The sequence below is a fragment of the Mesoplodon bidens genome (genome assembly GCF_964165515.1).
Source record: "Mesoplodon bidens genome assembly, chromosome: 1".
In the NCBI taxonomy this organism is placed as follows: Eukaryota; Metazoa; Chordata; class Mammalia; order Artiodactyla; family Ziphiidae; genus Mesoplodon; species Mesoplodon bidens.
Window position 1 is genome coordinate 7,792,176 of NC_138176.1, and position 21,727 is coordinate 7,813,902.

Genomic DNA, 21,727 nt, shown 5'->3' on the forward strand with positions numbered 1-21,727 from the left:
GGTGGTTAAATGAATATCTCAATGCTTAGAGTGCTTACTATTACTATAGAAATGCTGGCCAGAGCAGTGTCACTTTCTCTAGTGACTCAGTTGTTTCTGCTAGTGTAGAAAACACTTGGTTTTCATATTTGTTTATTTATTTAACCTTCTTCTTGGTGGTTAAATGAATATCTCAATGCTTAGAGTGCTTACTATTACTATAGAAATGCTGGCCAGAGCAGTGTCACTTTCTCTAGTGACTCAGTTGTTTCTGCTAGTGTAGAAAACACTTGGTTTTCACATTTGTTTATTTATTTAACCTTCTTCTTGGTGGTTAAATGAGTATCTCAATGCTTAGAGTGCTTACTATTACTATAGAAATGCTGGCCAGAGCAGTGTCACTTTCTCTAGTGAATCAGTTGTTTCTGCTAGTGTAGAAAACACTTGGTTTTCATATTTGTTTATTTATTTAACCTTCTTCTTGGTGGTTAAATGAATATCTCAATGCTTAGAGTGCTTACTATTACTATAGAAATGCTGGCCAGAGCAGTGTCACTTTCTCTAGTGAATCAGTTGTTTCTGCTAGTGTAGAAAACACTTGGTTTTCATACTTGTTTATTTATTTAACCTTCTTCTTGGTGGTTAAATGAATATCTCAATGCTTAGAGTGCTTACTATTACTATAGAAATGCTGGCCAGAGCAGTGTCACTTTCTCTAGTGAATCAGTTGTTTCTGCTAGTGTAGAAAACACTTGGTTTTCATACTTGTTTATTTATTTAACCTTCTTCTTGGTGGTTAAATGAATATCTCAATGCTTAGAGTGCTTACTATTACTATAGAAATGCTGGCCAGAGCAGTGTCACTTTCTCTAGTGAATCAGTTGTTTCTGCTAGTGTAGAAAACACTTGGTTTTCATATTTGTTTATTTATTTAACCTTCTTCTTGGTGGTTAAATGAATATCTCAATGCTTAGAGTGCTTACTATTACTATAGAAATGCTGGCCAGAGCAGTGTCACTTTCTCTAGTGAATCAGTTGTTTCTGCTAGTGTAGAAAACACTTGGTTTTCATATTTGTTTATTTATTTAACCTTCTTCTTGGTGGTTAAATGAATATCTCAATGCTTAGAGTGCTTACTATTACTATAGAAATGCTGGCCAGAGCAGTGTCACTTTCTCTAGTGAATCAGTTGTTTCTGCTAGTGTAGAAAACACTTGGTTTTCATACTTGTTTATTTATTTAACCTTCTTCTTGGTGGTTAAATGAATATCTCAATGCTTAGAGTGCTTACTATTACTATAGAAATGCTGGCCAGAGCAGTGTCACTTTCTCTAGTGAATCAGTTGTTTCTGCTAGTGTAGAAAACACTTGGTTTTCATACTTGTTTATTTATTTAACCTTCTTCTTGGTGGTTAAATGAATATCTCAATGCTTAGAGTGCTTACTATTACTATAGAAATGCTGGCCAGAGCAGTGTCACTTTCTCTAGTGAATCAGTTGTTTCTGCTAGTGTAGAAAACACTTGGTTTTCATATTTGTTTATTTATTTAACCTTCTTCTTGGTGGTTAAATGAATATCTCAATGCTTAGAGTGCTTACTATTACTATAGAAATGCTGGCCAGAGCAGTGTCACTTTCTCTAGTGAATCAGTTGTTTCTGCTAGTGTAGAAAACACTTGGTTTTCATATTTGTTTATTTATTTAACCTTCTTCTTGGTGGTTAAATGAATATCTCAATGCTTAGAGTGCTTACTATTACTATAGAAATGCTGGCCAGAGCAGTGTCACTTTCTCTAGTGACTCAGTTGTTTCTGCTAGTGTAGAAAACACTTGGTTTTCATACTTGTTTATTTATTTAACCTTCTTCTTGGTGGTTAAATGAATATCTCAATGCTTAGAGTGCTTACTATTACTATAGAAGTGCTGGCCAGAGCAGTGTCACTTTCTCTAGTGAATCAGTTGTTTCTGCTAGTGTAGAAAACACTTGGTTTTCATATTTGTTTATTTATTTAACCTTCTTCTCGGTGGTTAAATGAATATCTCAATGCTTAGAGTGCTTACTATTACTATAGAAATGCTGGCCAGAGCAGTGTCACTTTCTCTAGTGACTCAGTTGTTTCTGCTAGTGTAGAAAACACTTGGTTTTCATACTTGTTTATTTATTTAACCTTCTTCTTGGTGGTTAAATGAATATCTCAATGCTTAGAGTGCTTACTATTACTATAGAAATGCTGGCCAGAGCAGTGTCACTTTCTCTAGTGACTCAGTTGTTTCTGCTAGTGTAGAAAACACTTGGTTTTCATATTTGTTTATTTATTTAACCTTCTTCTTGGTGGTTAAATGAATATCTCAATGCTTAGAGTGCTTACTATTACTATAGAAATGCTGGCCAGAGCAGTGTCACTTTCTCTAGTGAATCAGTTGTTTCTGCTAGTGTAGAAAACACTTGGTTTTCAGATTTGTTTATTTATTTAACCTTCTTCTTGGTGGTTAAATGAATATCTCAATGCTTAGAGTGCTTACTATTACTATAGAAATGCTGGCCAGAGCAGTGTCACTTTCTCTAGAGAATCAGTTGTTTCTGCTAGTGTAGAAAACACTTGGTTTTCACATTTGTTTATTTATTTAACCTTCTTCTTGGTGGTTAAATGAATATCTCAATGCTTAGAGTGCTTACTATTACTATAGAAATGCTGGCCAGAGCAGTGTCACTTTCTCTAGTGACTCAGTTGTTTCTGCTAGTGTAGAAAACACTTGGTTTTCACATTTGTTTATTTATTTAACCTTCTTCTTGGTGGTTAAATGAATATCTCAATGCTTAGAGTGCTTACTATTACTATAGAAATGCTGGCCAGAGCAGTGTCACTTTCTCTAGTGAATCAGTTGTTTCTGCTAGTGTAGAAAACACTTGGTTTTCATATTTGTTTATTTATTTAACCTTCTTCTTGGTGGTTAAATGAATATCTCAATGCTTAGAGTGCTTACTATTACTATAGAAATGCTGGCCAGAGCAGTGTCACTTTCTCTAGTGAATCAGTTGTTTCTGCTAGTGTAGAAAACACTTGGTTTTCATATTTGTTTATTTATTTAACCTTCTTCTTGGTGGTTAAATGAATATCTCAATGCTTAGAGTGCTTACTATTACTATAGAAATGCTGGCCAGAGCAGTGTCACTTTCTCTAGTGACTCAGTTGTTTCTGCTAGTGTAGAAAACACTTGGTTTTCATACTTGTTTATTTATTTAACCTTCTTCTTGGTGGTTAAATGAATATCTCAATGCTTAGAGTGCTTACTATTACTATAGAAGTGCTGGCCAGAGCAGTGTCACTTTCTCTAGTGACTCAGTTGTTTCTGCTAGTGTAGAAAACACTTGGTTTTCATATTTGTTTATTTATTTAACCTTCTTCTTGGTGGTTAAATGAATATCTCAATGCTTAGAGTGCTTACTATTACTATAGAAATGCTGGCCAGAGCAGTGTCACTTTCTCTAGTGAATCAGTTGTTTCTGCTAGTGTAGAAAACAGTTGGTTTTCATACTTGTTTATTTATTTAACCTTCTTCTTGGTGGTTAAATGAATATCTCAATGCTTAGAGTGCTTACTATTACTATAGAAATGCTGGCCAGAGCAGTGTCACTTTCTCTAGTGAATCAGTTGTTTCTGCTAGTGTAGAAAACACTTGGTTTTCAGATTTGTTTATTTATTTAACCTTCTTCTTGGTGGTTAAATGAATATCTCAATGCTTAGAGTGCTTACTATTACTATAGAAATGCTGGCCAGAGCAGTGTCACTTTCTCTAGTGAATCAGTTGTTTCTGCTAGTGTAGAAAACACTTGGTTTTCATATTTGTTTATTTATTTAACCTTCTTCTTGGTGGTTAAATGAATATCTCAATGCTTAGAGTGCTTACTATTACTATAGAAATGCTGGCCAGAGCAGTGTCACTTTCTCTAGTGAATCAGTTGTTTCTGCTAGTGTAGAAAACACTTGGTTTTCATATTTGTTTATTTATTTAACCTTCTTCTTGGTGGTTAAATGAATATCTCAATGCTTAGAGTGCTTACTATTACTATAGAAATGCTGGCCAGAGCAGTGTCACTTTCTCTAGTGAATCAGTTGTTTCTGCTAGTGTAGAAAACACTTGGTTTTCATACTTGTTTATTTATTTAACCTTCTTCTTGGTGGTTAAATGAATATCTCAATGCTTAGAGTGCTTACTATTACTATAGAAATGCTGGCCAGAGCAGTGTCACTTTCTCTAGTGAATCAGTTGTTTCTGCTAGTGTAGAAAACACTTGGTTTTCATACTTGTTTATTTATTTAACCTTCTTCTTGGTGGTTAAATGAATATCTCAATGCTTAGAGTGCTTACTATTACTATAGAAATGCTGGCCAGAGCAGTGTCACTTTCTCTAGTGACTCAGTTGTTTCTGCTAGTGTAGAAAACACTTGGTTTTCATACTTGTTTATTTATTTAACCTTCTTCTTGGTGGTTAAATGAATATCTCAATGCTTAGAGTGCTTACTATTACTATAGAAATGCTGGCCAGAGCAGTGTCACTTTCTCTAGTGAATCAGTTGTTTCTGCTAGTGTAGAAAACACTTGGTTTTCATATTTGTTTATTTATTTAACCTTCTTCTTGGTGGTTAAATGAATATCTCAATGCTTAGAGTGCTTACTATTACTATAGAAATGCTGGCCAGAGCAGTGTCACTTTCTCTAGTGACTCAGTTGTTTCTGCTAGTGTAGAAAACACTTGGTTTTCATACTTGTTTATTTATTTAACCTTCTTCTTGGTGGTTAAATGAATATCTCAATGCTTAGAGTGCTTACTATTACTATAGAAATGCTGGCCAGAGCAGTGTCACTTTCTCTAGTGACTCAGTTGTTTCTGCTAGTGTAGAAAACACTTGGTTTTCATATTTGTTTATTTATTTAACCTTCTTCTTGGTGGTTAAATGAATATCTCAATGCTTAGAGTGCTTATATTACTATAGAAATGCTGGCCAGAGCAGTGTCACTTTCTCTAGTTAACCTCAAAGAGTTTAAATCTTTGAACCATTTTAAAAAAGTTCTACAGAGATAAGGTCAATACGATATGATGTACGTCATCAGGATGGAACATAATCAGAGCTTCGCTACTTTATTATTATTTTTTAAATAAATTTATTTATTTATTTTTGGCTGCATTGGGTCTTTGTTGCTGTGCGCAGGCTTTCTCTGGTTGCGGTGAGTGGGGGCTACTCTCTCTGTTGCGGTGCGCGGGCTTCTTATTGCAGTGGCTTCTCTCGTTGCAGAGCACGGGCTCTAGGCACGCAGGCTTCGGTAGTTGTGGCATGTGGGCTCAGTAGTTGTGGCTCACAGGCTCTGGAGCTCAGGCTCAGTAGTTGTGGCGCAGAGGCTTAGTTTCTTCGCGCCATGTGGGATCTTCCCAGACCAGGGATCAAACCCGTGTCCCCTACATTGGCAGGCAGATTCTTAACCACTGTGCCACCAGGAAAGTCCAAGAATAACTTGGTTTTGATCAAGGTGTTTCTTGTTTTGTTTCTATGTGAAAATTAAAAGATGTAAAGTAGTATTTAAAATAGCATGCCAGCTTCTCATTCATATCAATTCTTTTCTGTTTCAGGTCAGCTGCAGGTTATGCTAGGACAAAATAGGCAAGGCTGGTCCCTCTTACAAACAGTAATGGGTATGATAAAACAAAATATCTTTGCTTTCGGTTAATATAGAAGATTGACAAAGTGACAAGAAGAGTGAAGAAATTCAGAGGCTAATGTAATATGTGGGGCAAATGCTGCTCCCAGGGATATTCTACCATCGGAGCCAGAGACTAATTTTTTTTCTTGATATTTTAAATCCAAAGGATTCAGTCTTCAGATTGGGTATTTAAACTCTATGAAACCACAAGCTGTATCTTTCAGTTTCCTCTTACCTACTGAAAATGAAATTCACTCATTTTCATTTTTCTGGGTAATAGGCAGGATAGCGGTAGCTTTGAGCATATCACTAGGGATGAGTTAAAAATAGATTTTTCTTGAGGGAGTGACTTATATGGCAGATAGTTGATAGAAAAATTAAGTTAAATTTCGGGGTTAATATCTCAAATACTAAATCTGAATTCCACTAAAGAATATATGAGAAGGGACTTCGCTGGTGGCGCAGTGGTTAAGAATCCGCCTGCCAGTGCAGGGGACACGGGTTTGATCCCTGGTCCAGGAAGATCCCACATATTGCAGAGCAACTGAGCCCGGGCGCCACAGCTACTGAGCCTGCGTTCTAGATCCCGCGAGCCACAACTACTGAGCCCACGTGCCACAACTACTGAAGCCCGCGCGCCTAGAGCCCGTGCTCCGCAACAAGAGAAGCCACTGCGATAAGAAGCCTGTGCACCGCAATGAAGAGTAACTCCCGCTCGCCGCAACTAGAGAAAGCCCGCACGCAGCAACAAAGACCCAACGCAGCCAAAAAAAAAAAAGAATATATGAGAAAAAAAATCATTTGAAGATGATAACATAAACATTTAGTCTGAGTGTGCTGTTGAAATATTTTCTATATTAAATTCAATGTATAGCAGTATGAAAATGCTGTAACTTGTTTTTAGCTGTGTTTTTGGTGGAGTAACTGAGGCAAACTAAGTTATAGGTGACTAACCATGCTATAGTGATACTAGTTAGATAGTAGTTAGATCAGCTAAGATCATAAATAGATCAGGGAAAGGCCAGGAATTGATTATGCTTTTGAATCTTAGTATTAAAATAGTAAAAATAGGTTTGGGAAGTTTTACATATGTCAGTAACTTTGAATATAGATTTACTTTGTTCTATTTATTTTTGCTTATTTCCCATGCATAAACTTTTCAGTGTCTCTTTTGTCATGCTTGAGTTTTCTTTTAGCACATAACACTAATAGCTACTATTAACTTTGCAAAGAAAAAATAATATCAAATTGAAATAAGTTTTAACTGTTGCTCTGTCCTTTTTAGCTTACTTTACTCAGAGCTCTTCCATCCAGTGAGTTGCAAGCGTGACATTTGCTGTGTTTTCAGCACCTGCCAACTTGGAAACCAGGGTTTGTGCTCAGGACTTAGGCTTACAAGCCACACTTTGTGGTGCACAATGCCGTCCCAGCTGGCATGCTTCTTCCCTCAGTGGTGCTAGACGTTCGGTTACAAAGCTGTGCGGATTCACATGCGCTGGTTTCAATAGGCATTCCCCTTCAAGCTGCTTTCAAGTCTGATTTTGTGTCAAAGGAGTTAGACTGGTATCATTAAATTCACTGCTGTGCTTATTTTTCAATGAAAATAAATTCATTTTATTTACCTCTTGAATCAAAAAATAACTGTCTTCAAGAACCAAAGTACCTCTTTAAAAAGGTGTGTATCTATAGATATAGGAGATAGATTTATAGATCTATATCTATATATCTATATCTATATGAGAGTCCAGCCAGGGCTGTAACTCATTTTCATTAGTGGAAAGGTTTCAGAACAAAAGACAAAAAGAATAGAAAGGAAAGAACAGAAGGATTAGTGCGTCATAACATGCTTATGTAGGTAGGGCTGTTAGTTGTATGCTGGATCATAGGTGTGGGAACAATTATAGAACTTATTTTTCTGAATAAGCTGCATAAGAAAATTGCCCCCATAGTAGGTTCAGATTTTTGGCTTCCATCAATAACCAAAAAGTTTACATAGTTTTAAAGGAAGTGTATTTCGCTAACTTGTTTACAGCAGCCAATCCCTTTGAAAATGTTTCAGGTGGACTTCGTGATGTCTATCTTCCCATCATCTATTATAAGCAATTTTAAAAGGTTCTCCTTTAAAAAAGATCTTTTCAAATGTAGAAAGGACAGTGTGAAATGTGAATGACTGGCTTTTAATACAGCAGTTGTGACAAAGAGGCACTGGCTTTTGGAAGCTGAATAAAGGGGTTAATGCACATGCATCTGCATACTGCTGTTGGGTCCAATGTATAACAGGTTCGATGTCTGTTTCACTCATGTTGTTAGTCTAAAAAGAATGTTATTCTCAGAGACAAACCAGTTTATCATTTTTTAGTGGTGAGCTCTTTTTTTTTTTTTTTTTTTTTTTTTGCTGTACACGGGCCTCTCACTGCTGTGGCCTCTCTCATTGTGGAGCACAGGCTCTGGACGTGCTGGCTCAGCGGCCATGGTTCATGGGTCCAGCCGCTCCGCCGCATGTGGTATCTTCCCAGACCGGGGCACGAACCCGTGTCCCCTGCATCGGCAGGTGGACTCTCAACCACTGCGCCACCAGGGAAGCCCAGTGGTGAGCTCTTTTTACAATCATAGGTACAGATAAATTTGATGGGAGAAACTGAGCAATACTGATTGGTACTTGCTCAAACTTCAAGCTCAGCTCGTTGTTGTTTGAACATCATATTTATCTGGTTCTGAAGGCATAAAAATAAAACACCCACTAACTACAAAGGACATTTCTTAGTGCATGTCAAAACCCAGTCTTTACCCTCCTCTGCACAAATGTGCTTAGGTGAATACTTTTATTAGCTTGCTGATACAAGTTATAGTTGGTTACACCCTTTCTTAATAAAATACACTCATTGTCTCCTGTTGCTTAAGAGCTTTAAACTTGGAATGGGGGAACCGTCTAGCATAGAATGCTATTCAGTTTGTATCTCCCAGGCAGTGTTGAGTGGACATATCACACATACCATACACATAGGCATTCCTTCTTTTGGTAGTTCTGCTTTGCGGGGAGCCAGGAGCCAGAAGAGCCAGTATTGCTGTGCTTTCTCCCTAGGTTCCATATATTGGTCTTGGAGTGAGATTGTATGTAATCCCTAGGTTGTTCTACGGCTTAACCAGGTTAGTGTTGGTTGATGATAATGGAAAAGTTACAGGTGATCATTTTTGGATTATTTATGGATTTATTCCTAAATTGGCCTATGAATTTGCATCTTGGTGTCTGGTTGTGCTCTAAATCTGGTTTTGACCTTTGAGGACTGAACAAAGGTAGACAGCTTAGCCCCCGCTTCCTCCGACTGCAGTTTACATAGTTTTAAGTCCAGAGTTTGACTGAGTTTATATTTACTCTTTTGAATTGAGCAACTCTAATATACAGACTTTTGGGTGGGATTTTTTATAATAAAGAACTATGTAGTATAGCCCTAAAAAGTGGTGTGTTATATCTATAGGACTTTATTACATGATGTGGGAAGGCCTGTAGTATGGAAGGTTAGTGGCACAGGCCTTAATGTATATTTTTAGTCTTTGGACATTCAAACTAAGTATATGAGAAATAGCTATTCATTGGTTAGTAGCAGAACTCTTGAAGCAGATAGTTTAGTTCTCTACCCTTTTAAGAAAGCCTCAAAACCAGAAAAACAGGCTGCTTTAGGTTAGGAAGGAGGCGGTACAGCAAAGGAGCTTGCTATAACCACAGTCCTTGGAGTTTTGTGAGACTAAAATCATCCTGAAAGCAGCAAGAATAATCGTTGCAATAATTGTTTCCAGGCTTGGGACCCCTGAATTTTGTTTTTTAAGTTGACCCGATGAACTAGTAATTGCAGGAATAAACTGAATGCTTACCAGCAGGAGTCACTCTAGGCCTCCTAATAAAAAGTAAATTAAACTATATCCTTAAAGCTCTCGAAGGCTGAGGTGACGCTGTGATAAGATGGCATTAGGGCAGTGTCGCAGCATTCTCAAATTATCCCTTATGCCTTTCTTTGTTCAATCTAGGAAGACTTGGTTCTTGCTCCTTTCAGAATTGGCCCTTGATAAATTTTTTTAAAGCAGTGTTTATGGATAAGGATATCAGTACCTTACTATTCTGCATATTAGCTCATTTTGGCTTTCTTAGGATGAATTGATTATACCCCACATCATCTACTTGAATGAATACTCACATCCTTCTTCTGTTTGTGGTCCATCCTACAGTGGAAATCACTAGAGTTAGCTGTAGTTAGTGTGAAAGGAGATGTTAGCTCGTGGTTTTCTGAAAAAGAATGGGTCCAGTGTGATGAGAAACTGAAATATTTTAGCAATAGCCATGAAATATAATAGTTTCCCAAGTGTACACAAGCTCAAGAAGTTAATTGTTCATTTATGTTTGATACTGGGATTGAAACATTGGATTAAAACCAATTAAATGTTCCTAGAAGCAGCAGAAAAAGTTTCCTGATTTATGAATAGAACCATTCAGATGGTGCAGACACAATCCATGTAAAGTAATGAGGTGTTTTGTTTTTTTGGCAAAGGAGAACACAAAACAGGCATAGGGCGTTCTTTTCAAAAACCTTCTCTTTAAAAAAATCTCTTTTTCGATACAAGGTTAATAAAATAACATACACCAGTAGGAAGGAGTAGTGGGAAATCTAGGGCTTCACTTCACAAGGAAAACAATCCCCTCCCCCAGGTGAGCAGCACAATGAAAATACTCTGCTTATTCTATCAGGGTTACATTCCTGAACTTAAGTCAACATCCTAAGTTACAGAACTAAACATGCTCTGCTTCTGCTTAGCAACCACAAATCCTTCCTTCACCGGTTGCATGTATTTTGGATGTGGCTTCTGAAGTACACATTCCTTTATTTCGATCAGCACCCCGAATTAGGAAAGTAGCGATTTATTTTCCGAAAGTGTGACAACACTAACACGGGCCCCCCTCCCCTACCGCCCAGCACGCCCCTGAAATCGTTTCCTTAAAACCTCAAAAACTCAACAACCCGGAAGCTGGACGTCTTAAGTCCACGCGGCCCGGGGTTTTCATCCCGGCTCGTGCGGGGGGCGGGGGGAGACGGCCCCGGGGTTTCTGGCTCGGGGCCCGGGCAGCCGTGGTGGTGGCGGCGGCGCGGCCGGGGGCCGGGGCCACTTCCCGCGTTCCGGGGCCTTGCAGGCGCGAGCTCGGCGAGCGGCGCGCGGCTCGGCTCGCAGGACGCCCTTTAGCCCCGCCGGCGGCGCGCCGCGACCCCCCCACTCCCCGCCCACCGGCGGCTGCGCGCACTGCACACTCGCCCGCCGCCGCACGCTGCCCGGCTCCTGCACGCCGCCGCGCTGAGCGCCCGGGCCCGCGACGCCGCCCGCAGAGCGCCGGACCCAGCGACACGCAGCGGCGGTCGGGCTGCCCCGCGGCGGCGGCGGGCGCGGGCGGCCTGGCCGGGGCCGGTTAAAGGGACGAGTTGCAAACAGTTCAGGAAGTGACAAGTCGATTTCCTCCTCCCTGGGAGCCGCTCGGTACAAAGCGCTCGGCGCCGGCAGAAGAGCGTGCGCGCGGCGGACGAGCCGCGGGCAGCCTGGACGACTTGGCGAGCGCCGGCGGCAACGGCGCGGGGTCCGCTCTCGGAGCGTCCCGCCGCGCACAGTAAGCGACCCCGGGCCGGGCGGCGGCGTTGGCGAGCGGGGGGCCAGTCCCGATCGGAGGTCCCTGCCGTGTGCGCCCCAGCCGCCGGCTGTAGGGAGCCCGGCTCGCGTGTGTGCTGGCCTTGACCTTTTTTATTTTTATTTTTATGTTGCTGATTTCCTTTTTGTCCGCCTTGTTTCGCGTTGGGTCGAGTGGTTTCTCGGGGGCGCTGAGTGTCGCCGCTGGTGCATGCGTGAGACTTGTCAGAGCGCAGCCAGGGGAACGAGCCAGCCCGGCCCCTGCGGAAAAGTCTGCGCTTCCCGGGGCGGGCGCGGGGACTGCTGCGCCCGGGGGTGTCCTCCTCTCCACGTCTCAACTTGAGCCCTGGCTGCGGCAGCGGCGAAGGCGCCGAGCCCCGGGACCAGGGCGTCCCCGCTCACCCCGGAGTTCCCGCATCGTTTGCAGACAACTCTTTTGTTCGCGGAAGTTTGCGTCCGCCACCCCGGGATGCGGGCACGCAGCGGCGGGCTCCCCGGCGGCTGGACCGGCCGGGGAGGTCACGTAGGGGGTGAAAGGGCGTTCTGTCCCGGGCAGGGGAAGCCCCCGGGGTCGCCGCGGCGGGGACTTGCGGAATGGGGGCTGGGGGGTGCAGGGGGGCCGTGCCGGCGTGGCTTTTGCACATGGCGAGAAGGGCCGTCCGGCACGGGCACACTGGTCGAGTCACATTTTTGCCAGTCCTTGATTTCCAAGCCCGTGGGAGTCGTCTTCGCCGCTCGGGCTTTCTCTTGGTGGGGCGGGGACGAAGAAGGGGAGGACGCCCAGAGTCCCGGAGAGGGCCCTCGGTTTGCATTGCCCCAAATGCCTTCTCCGGCACCCCCCGGTTCCCTACCCCCGCCCGCAGACTTGGGGAACAATGCTCGTGGCTCGGGACAAGGCGGCGGAGCACCAGCGAGTCTCGAGAGCCGGTTTGCTCGCGTCCCTCGCCCCCGGACGCCCCCTGAAGCCAGGCTGCCTCCATCTGACCGCCCGGGTTCATTAACACGTACTGTACTTCGTACGATGGTGAACAAAGAACAGCTCTTTGCGGCATTTGATGAATGGGATTCTGCCTCCTATAGGCCACACTCCGAGTCTTCCATTCGTTACAGCATCCAGACTCGGTGGTGTTGGGCAAGTGGCCCCCGCGGTGGGCTGCATTCCGGGCCCCGGACCTGGGCAGGGCATTTGTGCCGATGCCGCCTCCGCCACGCTCGTCTTGCCGGAGCGGGTGCAGATGGAGCCAGGCTGACGGTTGTTCAACAGGAACAAATGTTTGTTGAATTGTTGCATGGTGGAGACAAGGGACTGTTTTCTATTGACTGCTGCAGGAGTTGGAATGGCATTGTTTATTGGCCTGGGAAGCCAGGCAAGCGTCTTGTGCTGCTTACAACATATTAGCAGACTTCCAAATGACATACTAGCATATGTGTTCCCAGCAGTTCCCACCGGCTAGAAGGGGATCCCTCCTTTCTCCAGATCCTGGACTCTGGGTTAAAATATGCCATCAGGTCCGAAGACTTGGAAAGGAATGGAGTTAGTAGACTGGGTGAAACTCACTGTTTCTGACTTCGCCAGGTTTTGGTTTCATTTTAATTTATCCACTTAACAGTAACTGGTCTCAGTTACAGTTTTGATACTGAATTGCAGATCTGTATTGTGGTTTTTTTTTTTTTTCTTTTCCTCCCTTTTTCCTTAGCTATGGACAACTAGATAAACAGAAAACAGCCTCTTGTCCCAGTCGATAGGCCCATGTTAGTGGGAGAAGGTTTGGGTCTTAAGTTCAGGATTGGTAGCCCTTGACGTTGTGTCTGTACTTGGCAAGGGTCTGGATGCTGCCAGCCATGGTACAGACCTAGGAGCCTGCTGATTCACCTCCCAGGGTGCTGTTCCAGGCCAGAAAATGAAGGAGAGGCCTGCGGCAGGTCTGTTTCTTTCTCCCAAATGCTCCTCCAGAGAACAAGGCGGTTTTAAGACCAGTTCAGATAATTTTGCCCAAGAACAACTTTTCCCCTGAGAAGGTGATTATTGCTGTGCAATCGTTTTAACATCGAAGACAAGTTTTAAATAAAAGCTAGCAGTATAGTTGCTACAGAAGTGGACTTGAATGTTCTAAGGCCGGCAGGACAAAAAGAGCATTCCACTGTTTTGACTGATGATATTTTTAGTCAGTTTCTCCCTTCTGTTTTGAACTTAGGGTATGTTGCATGTAGTAGCATTTTGGAAGTTCATAAAAATTTTTTGAGGAGGAAGAGCTTTAAGATACCTTCTTTTAATCATGGTGGCAACACTTAACTGACATTTTATAGGAAGCCCTGTTGTTAGTTCTTAGGCTCTTTCCCACCACTCCTTTTAGCCTTTATTCCCCTGCTGATTCCTTCACCATTGCCCGGCCTCTCCATCTCCCCGGTTCTGTAGGAGCCTAGTGGGCTGGGTGTCCTTTAAGTGGGTTCAGGGAGCAGGCGCCTGACCCATGATCGAAGCTCAGGAAAGGCCAGCCAGCTCTCCTCCCCTGCAGGAGGCTGGAGAGGCGGGAGCCTTGTGTAAAATCTGGGAGCTGGCAGCAGAGAACGCCCCGGAGCAATTTGGTATAGCTTTGCATTGCTCTTTGAAAAAGCACACCCTTCTGACCCCCTGCTTGATGCAGTAGGCCCTCAAGACTGAGCCCCGGACACACTGTTGGATTGTTCAGTTGATGTTTCACCCAGTCAGTGTGACTTTTTTGGATTGCACACTGTGTGGAAAACTTTGCTCTTGCCCTAAAAAAAAAAAAAAAGACTGAAATAAGCAGATACTCAGATCAGCACAACCGCCATCATTACCACCACTACACACACCTCTCTGATGTGTAATAAAAGAAACCTGCAGGCATAATTTGTTATGTAATATGCTGATAATACAAGTTTCGGTTTTAGGTGGAAACCAGATGTGGAGGGGCTCTCTTTAACTGATCCAGCAAGGGAGACACTTTAATAGATTAACTAGCCCTTGTAAACCCCAAAGGTGATTCTTTTTTTTTTTTTTTTTTTGACTTGAGGGGAGGGAGAATCCCAAACCCAGAGCTTTTTCGAAGTTTTTGCCTCTCAGCTTCTTGCCGCAGCTGTCCTTTTTGTCAGACTCTTCCTCTCTTGAAAGAACCGGTTTGTTGCCAACATGAAGCACATGGCTGGGTCTGGTGGGGCTCAGCACAGCTTAACTCTGCTGGGCTCCACACTCTTTGCCTTGTCCAGCTGCTGTCCTGCCCTCCACCCTACAAAACAGGGCCTGGCTGAGGGACTTGGGTGCTGTAAGGAATGTTGACTGGTTTCCCTCAACTCTTTTCTGAAATGTCTGATCGTCCGTCCAGGGAGAGTTGCTGTTTAAACTTGCCCAATGGATAAACTTTCTGAAATCATTGACTCTCCTTCTCTGATTAATCTCTATGTTTGTTTCCTGCCTAACTTTAGAAGGGTTCTTTCTACAGGACTGAGTCACCTTTATTATGGCCCAAGGTCGGGGACTGCACTGTAATAGCTGACCCCATTAACAACAGTTTCATTGCCTGCCGGGATGTGAACTCTGGAAACAAACCCTAGAGGCTTAGATATGCTGATGTGCCCCGGAGACTTGCTTAGAAAATTTTTGTTTTAGCGCAGTTTACATTAACATGATTAATGACCTTGCCACTGAAAAGTCTATATTCAAAAGCTATTTACCATTCCCTAGGGTTCTTCTTATGGTGAAGTAATTTTCTTTGCCAAACAACTTTGTTTTAAGGTAACTTCTTCTTTGATGTTTAATCCAAACCTCCTGTGCACACAGTTTTGGATCAAGGTTTGGGCTTCGAAAATTGTGGGTTGTGGTTTTGGTGGTGCCGGTCTTAACCCTCCCGAACTCTGGTCAGAGGGCATCTGGATTCTTGTCTTAAGAAAGTCTCCGAGATCCTGAGAAGCAGCAGTTAGTGCTGTGCTGGTTAGGATGGGAGGAAATCTTCCAGAGGAAACTTGGCTTCAGGGTGTCTTGGAGGAGGGATGCGGGGAGGCTGGAGCAGAGGACGAGTTGTTTTTTCCCCCTTTTGCAGTGACTGGAGATACTTGAGCGTTTTCAGAAAACAGAGACGTCTTTGCTGCAGCTGCCTTCTCCTCCTCCTCCTTTTTCCTCATCTTCTTCTTCTTCCTTTTTTTGTTAAGTGTGGGTTGATTGAGAGGGGGAAATGCTGATGGGTGGGTCTGAAAGCAGCCTTAGGAACCCAAGAAAATAAAAACACATTTGAAGGACTCGGGAAGATTTTGCATTTCAAAGGGTCTACCTTGTAGAATTTCACATCACGTCAGGGGTTACGGAGAAGTGTGACAGGCACCCTGCTTCTTTACGGTTCTCCTCTCCTGCTGCGGGGGCTGCATGGGAAGCTGCCTTTTGCAGGGGGGATGGGGGCAGCCTGGCTAGACTGTGCAGGAATATCACGGAAACAACAGCTCCCCTTAGGTATCTGTAGTCCCTGGAGGGACTTTTTCCACTGGGCCCCTCTCAGGAGGTGAAAGCAAGTCATGTCGGTAAACAGCCCATTTGACCCCAGGATGCCGGAGCAGGCCAACTCCTGGTTGTTCTCACTCTCCCTTGAAACAAAGAAACAGATTCTCCTCCTGTAGTGATATAATGTGGTTCCCAAGATCCAGGCCTGTAGAAAGTTGGGTGCAGTGGGATTTAGCTGAAATGGGTGTGGATTATTCAAAGAATAATAGCAGTGCCCACTGGTTGTTGAAGGCTCACCCTTGGCCAGGGTCTTTGTATACACTGTCTCTAATTCTCAAAGAAGCCCTGCAGTTACAGCTGAAGAAACTGAGGCTCAGAGAGGCCAAGTAACTGGCCCAGGGCCACACAGCTGGAAGGCTGAGCATCTGGTAGCTCTATTCCGGTCTGTCTGGCTTCAGAGCCTGCTTGCTCTTCATACACCGTGCTATTGGTTGGTGTGTTCATAAGACAGAGGCACTGGGTTCTGTTTTATCTCGAAGCATAAATTTTGTTTAGTCTTGTTAACACCACAGGGGAACTTAGAAATGTTAACTGCCTTTTTTCCTTGCCCCTCTGTTTCCTACAGCCTTTTTTCTTTTTCTTTGAAGGAGTAATTGGATTCTGTATCTACCATAGGACCAAAGACAGTGCCTCAGTTGGGAAGACTGAAATGTTCTGCTTCATCCTTACAAAAGACAGATTCATAAGAAAATAATATAATTATTCCCAGTGACCTTCTGGGGGAAATGGGAAATAAATCTGACAGCCCACTAGAAGCATCACATTTATGCAGATCCCATTTTCCATTCAAAGAGATTGTTAAAAGGGTTTCCAGCATTTTTTTTTTTTTTTTGCATTTGTAAGTTAGATGTCTCATAGTAAATCATTCTGTGGTCCTGGCCACCCCAGGTTTGTACACTGTCACATTTTGTTTACATGCCTAAAGTCATCAAATAGCTGAACACAACTGTACATCCTCCAGCGTGTGGGCACTTGGTATGCCCCAGCCAGGGCTGGGCAGAGGCCCTGCATTCTGTCTCAGACAGATGGCTCGTGCAGGTTGGTCCTGGTTGGTGTGGGGAGGTGGGGTAGGTATACCCACATCTCCAGCAAGGGCTGCCTGGCTGGGTCTGCTGGCCTTTCTGCTCCCAAAGAGATTGTGGGAGAGGGCTGGGAGCCCCTGTCGCCAAGTTTTTAGACTTTACAGCAGTGTTCCTCAACCTTGGCTGCACACTAGAATCACCTGGGGAAGTTTAAAAAAAAAAAAATCTGGATGCCCAGACAGCATCCAGGACCAATTACATCAGAATCTTGGAGACAAGGGATGGGACTCAGTGTTGGTACTTTTAAAGCTTCTGAGTTGATTCTGTTGTGCCTCTAAGACTGAGGAACGAGGGCTGGAATAGACCCCACGTATACCTCTCTTCCCTTAGCAGGGATTAGGGACCCTCCTGTTCAGGAGTGGAATAAACCTATTGGAATTTTCCGCCGCTGCCATGTCTCAGTGAAGGAGAATCTGAAAGGTACCCACCCCTGGGCCAAGTGCCTGCTGCAGACATCACCCAGGTAGTTCCTGTTTCTGCTGGGCCAGGCGTTGGGTGCGCTTCCCCGCACAGGATTCAGTACAGCCCCTCTGAACCACCTCCTTTCTGGAGCGAAGAGGGCAGGTTTTATTCAGTCTGTTGTCTCAGGGTAGTTCTCATGCAGGCCGTGCATCCCCACCATCCTGCTGCTCTTTTCAGCTTCTTGTTCCTTCTGGAGGTTTGGCACATAGTATCCCTCTGGGGCTCAGGGGTGGGAAGATGCAGGTTGGGTTCAGGGTGTATCTTGGTGATTCTCAGTAAGCCATTGGTCCGTTTCACCTTGGTTTGCAGTGAGTGTCATACTGTCAGCCACCTGGCTGTACCTGACTGCTGGGAACCTGTCCTTCTACATGCTTGGGATTACGTTTCATAGAATTATTTTAGGATGACCCGGGGCTGGGAGAGCAGGAGCTACTGTGGCCTGCTTTTACAGAATGTAAGATTACAGAAGGGAAATCCCACGCCGAGAGATGCGGTGACTTCCCCAAGGTCACGTGGGCCAGTGCACAGAGGGACCAGAACCTGCATCTCCTGGTGCCCTGCTCAAGTGCTGCATTCTCTCCTGCGAGACTTTGGGACACATTCTTTTATTTTATTATTTTTAAAAAATTTATTCATTTTTGGCTGCGTTGGGTCTTGGTTGCTGCGGACAGGCTTTTTCTCTAGTTGTGGCGAGCGGGGGCCACTCTTCATTGAGGTGTGCGGGCTTCTCATTGCGGCGGCCTCTCTAGTTGCGGAGCACGGGCTCTAGGCGCGTGGGCTTCAGTAGTTGTGGCACACGGGCTCCGTAGTTGTGGCTCGTGGGCTCTAGAGCGCAGGCTCAGTAGCTGTGGTGCACGGGCCTAGTTGCTCTGCGGCTTGTGGGATCCTCCCGGACCAGGGCTCGAACCCGTGTCCCCTGCCTTGGCAGGCGGGCTCTTAACCGCTGCGCCACCAGGGAAGTCCTGGGACACATTCTTGCTTGCAGGACAGCACACTGTAGCAGACCCACAGGCCACATGGTCATTGCCCAGAGTTCTGTGGCCTAGTGAAACATGCCCTCCGAAGCTCTTGGTTGACTTTGGCAGCCCATCCCATTTTTCACTTCCTCCCCTGATGCGTGCGCAGCAGGCATCCCTTCAGTTACTGAACGTGTAGGCTCGTGAAACTTGCAGCCGGGGAAACTGAGTCCTGTTGGGAAGTGCTGAAACCTTGAGCTTGATGAAAAGGCCTTTTTGGTTGCCTTGGCAAAGGTTTGTCCATCTGCTCTTCCGCGCGTTGGTGGTGGTGGGTGAATAAGGGCCCTTTCTCCTCCGCTCGGAGTTGGGTTTGGGCCTAATGAGGTGGGGAGGAGGGGGATTGTTCTTCCTGCATTCATTTAGCAGACACTGATTGGGCACCTGCTGGGTGTCCCTCGCCGAGCTGGCCACTTTACTTCATGAGTTCATTGAATCCTCAGCACGAGCCCATGGCTGAGGAACTCGCTCCGTCTCTTGCTGAAAATGCTGCTGCTTAGAGAAATTCCTCGCCTCTGGTGGGCGGGACAGTGGCATTTTAGCTCTTTGTGGTGGGCCTCCGTGTGCTCCCGCTTGGTCCAGCGGCTGCCCCGGGGCAGTGGAGGTACGCTTCCTGCCATGAGCAGGGAGCATCATCCGGGGGGTGGTCCCCGGCGATTACGGACCGGGGACCACGCTGCCACTTCCAGGAGGGGCTGGCGTGGCCACGTGGCAGAGCCTGCTTGGGGGGCCTGAGGGCACCCGGGGAGCAGTGTGTGTCTGGGGCCCCTCTGTGTCCTGGCAGTTGGAGCAGGGCCTTGGGGGAGGAGGTTGCTCACCCCACGGAGGCCACCCTCCTTCCCGGCTGCCCTCTGGCTGAAGTGCCCTGATGGACACAGCCCAGTTGGGAGAGGCCTCTGCCGTGCCTGGAATTCCCCTAGCTCCGGCCTTCATGTTGGCCAGGGGCCTGGGAGTGGAGGGACGCTCCGTGTGCCGCCTGCGAGCAGCCTCTGCGTGCTTGGAGGTGGAAGGACACCGTCCTCGGCAGCCAGCCGCCTCTGCACTCTGGGTGAGGAGAGGGGGCCGGGGGTGTCTGTGGTTCTGAGACTCCAGACGGGGTGTGGAATGCAGGGGCCCCCTCTGTGGCATGGTCCTGGGAGCCCCCCTCCCCTGAAGGCCCCAGGGCAGTCAGACAGTGGGCTTCCCCAGGGGGAAAGCAGAGGGCACAGTACTGCTCACTTGCTGGACCCAGTTTGCTGTGTGACCCTCGCGGCCTCAGGTTTCTCATCTTGCTGGCCTTGCCTCCCAGTGGTTTCAGGAGGATCGGGTGAGAGCCCGTCCGAGAAGCCCCTGGCGAAGGTGCGGTGCCGCTGGTGGGACGTGAGCTGGACTGGGTGGGCATAAGTTCTGCCCGGCGGTCCAGGGCGGGCTGCGTGTCGACAAGAGAAGAACATCCACGGGGGAACTTCGGGCAGAGAGGAGGTGAAACCCCAGTCTGTGCCGTTTACTGCAAGGGCAGCATTCAGCTGTGGCTAGGTTCAGTGCCTAGGTTCGAATCCCAGGTCTGCCCTCTGTTTGCTCTTAGGCCGTTGACTGCCTCTCCCGCCGGGCTTCCCTCCTCTGGACTACGGCCGTGCCGACGGCACCCAGCCCGTGGGTTGCGGGCACTAAGTGAGACCGTGGCTGCGGACACTTGGAGCCCGGTGAATGTTGGTGCGCAGCCCGTGGCAGGCGCGTGCTGTTGGGAGGACAGATAGAGGGCCGGGAGTTCAGGGGGAAGGGCCAGGGCACCTGTCCCCACGGCCCCAGTGGGTGACGGGATGAGGGAAGAGCAGAGGGCACTTACCTCGGAGCTGGGCTTGGCCGGATAAGGCCGGGTAGACCCTTTCTTCACCCGCCTTCTCCGTTCGCAGATGTGATCTTGGGGGAAGAAGGGTTGAGAGCACGTGTTACAGTTCAGTGTGCAGTGTGTCTCTTAACAAGAGTTAAGGTGAGTGAAATCTCTTCAGCTTTCTCTTTAGGAAACAAAATCTCTGTTTACCAAAAGTGATGTAATTTGGCCCTAAACACAGAAGATTGAAACGCAAGTGTCGTGACGCGGCCTGGAATCTTGGCTCCGCTCTCACCAACGTCCGTGAATGGATTCTTCGGAAACCTCAGTGGCTGCACACCTATCTGGACTGAGAGTGGGAGGTCCATTTACTTTAAGATTCTTTTTAGACTCTCCGCAGCTGATGTCTTTCTTTCATCTTGTCCCTTCTTTCAAGCTGGCGAGCTGCCTTTCACAGCTGAGGCCCGCGTCCTCTTGGTGCAGGTTGCGTGGTCGCAGCTGTGGCCCTTGCCCCCAGCCTGGCCACCTTTCACCGACTACTGGGGTCTGATTCCACTGTCTCCAGACCCCCCTGCCACCTGAACGTGGTGGCAGTTTCTCCAGGAGCAAGAGCTCATCTAAGCTCCATGAAAGCTTTTTTTTTTTTGTGGTACGCGGGCCTCTCACCGCTGTGGCCTCTCCCGTTGCGGAGCACAGGCTCCGGACGCGCAGGCTCAGCGGCCATGGCTCTCGGGCCCAGGCGCTCCGCGGCACGAACCCGTGTCCCCTGCATCGGCAGGCGGACTCTCAACCACTGCGCCACCAGGGAAGCCCCTCCATAAAAGCTTTTGAAATGAGTCCTTGACTGGGATGATGGAGGAAAAGGCCATCCCCTCCTTGGTGGGTGTAGATCTCCACTCCCCGTGTCTTCTGAGTGTCACCCCTTGTCAGCCCCAGCCTGGCGTCCTGTGGGGTGAGCAGGGTGGACAGTCCTGGCCTGAGAGATTGCTGCTGTACTTTGGGCAGCTTTGCGGGAGAGCCTTTCGTACAGGGGTGCGAAGACTATTGTTCTCTAGGTTCTGGGCAGGTGCCCTCAGAGGCTGGCACAGCTGGTTGGGAGCTCTTTAGAGAACTCTCCCCAGAGGACCCACCGAGGTGGCTGGCCTTGGGTGGCCTTGACACAGACCCTCTTCCCGGACATCACGAAGCTTGGTGACCGAGGGACTGTGTGAGGGAGGTGACCAAGGTGCCTGGGCTGCCTCTGCTCTTGGTGGACGTGACAGAGCCCATCTTCCTTGCCCTCTCTACCTCTTTGGACGTGTTGCTGTTTCTGTGGTGACCACGGAACACTGACATGCTGATGGTCCCCCAGGCGCGATCCGTTTCACGTGTAGTAAACGCCTACCATATGTGTCAGGCCCTGAAGAATTCGCACATGAGAAAACCAAATCCGTCTTTGAGGAGCTCGTCAGCTTGTGTCGTGAACACTCAGACTGCAGTTGTTTTTATCCACCCCCTACCATGTGCTGTG

At 46.5% G+C, this 21,727-nt stretch overlaps 1 protein-coding gene across 2 annotated transcripts in view; it reads left to right on the forward strand.

Annotated features, from left to right (window-relative positions):
- FAM53B (family with sequence similarity 53 member B) overlaps positions 1 to 21,727 on the forward strand; it is a 144,433-nt gene that overhangs the window by 19,755 nt on the left and 102,951 nt on the right. Inside the window, exon 1 of one of the 2 annotated variants that reach the window (XM_081248063.1) lies at positions 11,039 to 11,323. The exons of the other annotated variant lie outside the window; for it this stretch is intronic. The gene's annotated coding sequence lies outside the window, so the exon portion shown is untranslated. Of the gene's footprint in view, positions 1 to 11,038; positions 11,324 to 21,727 lie in introns of those variants that run through there. 2 annotated transcript variants of the gene reach the window in all.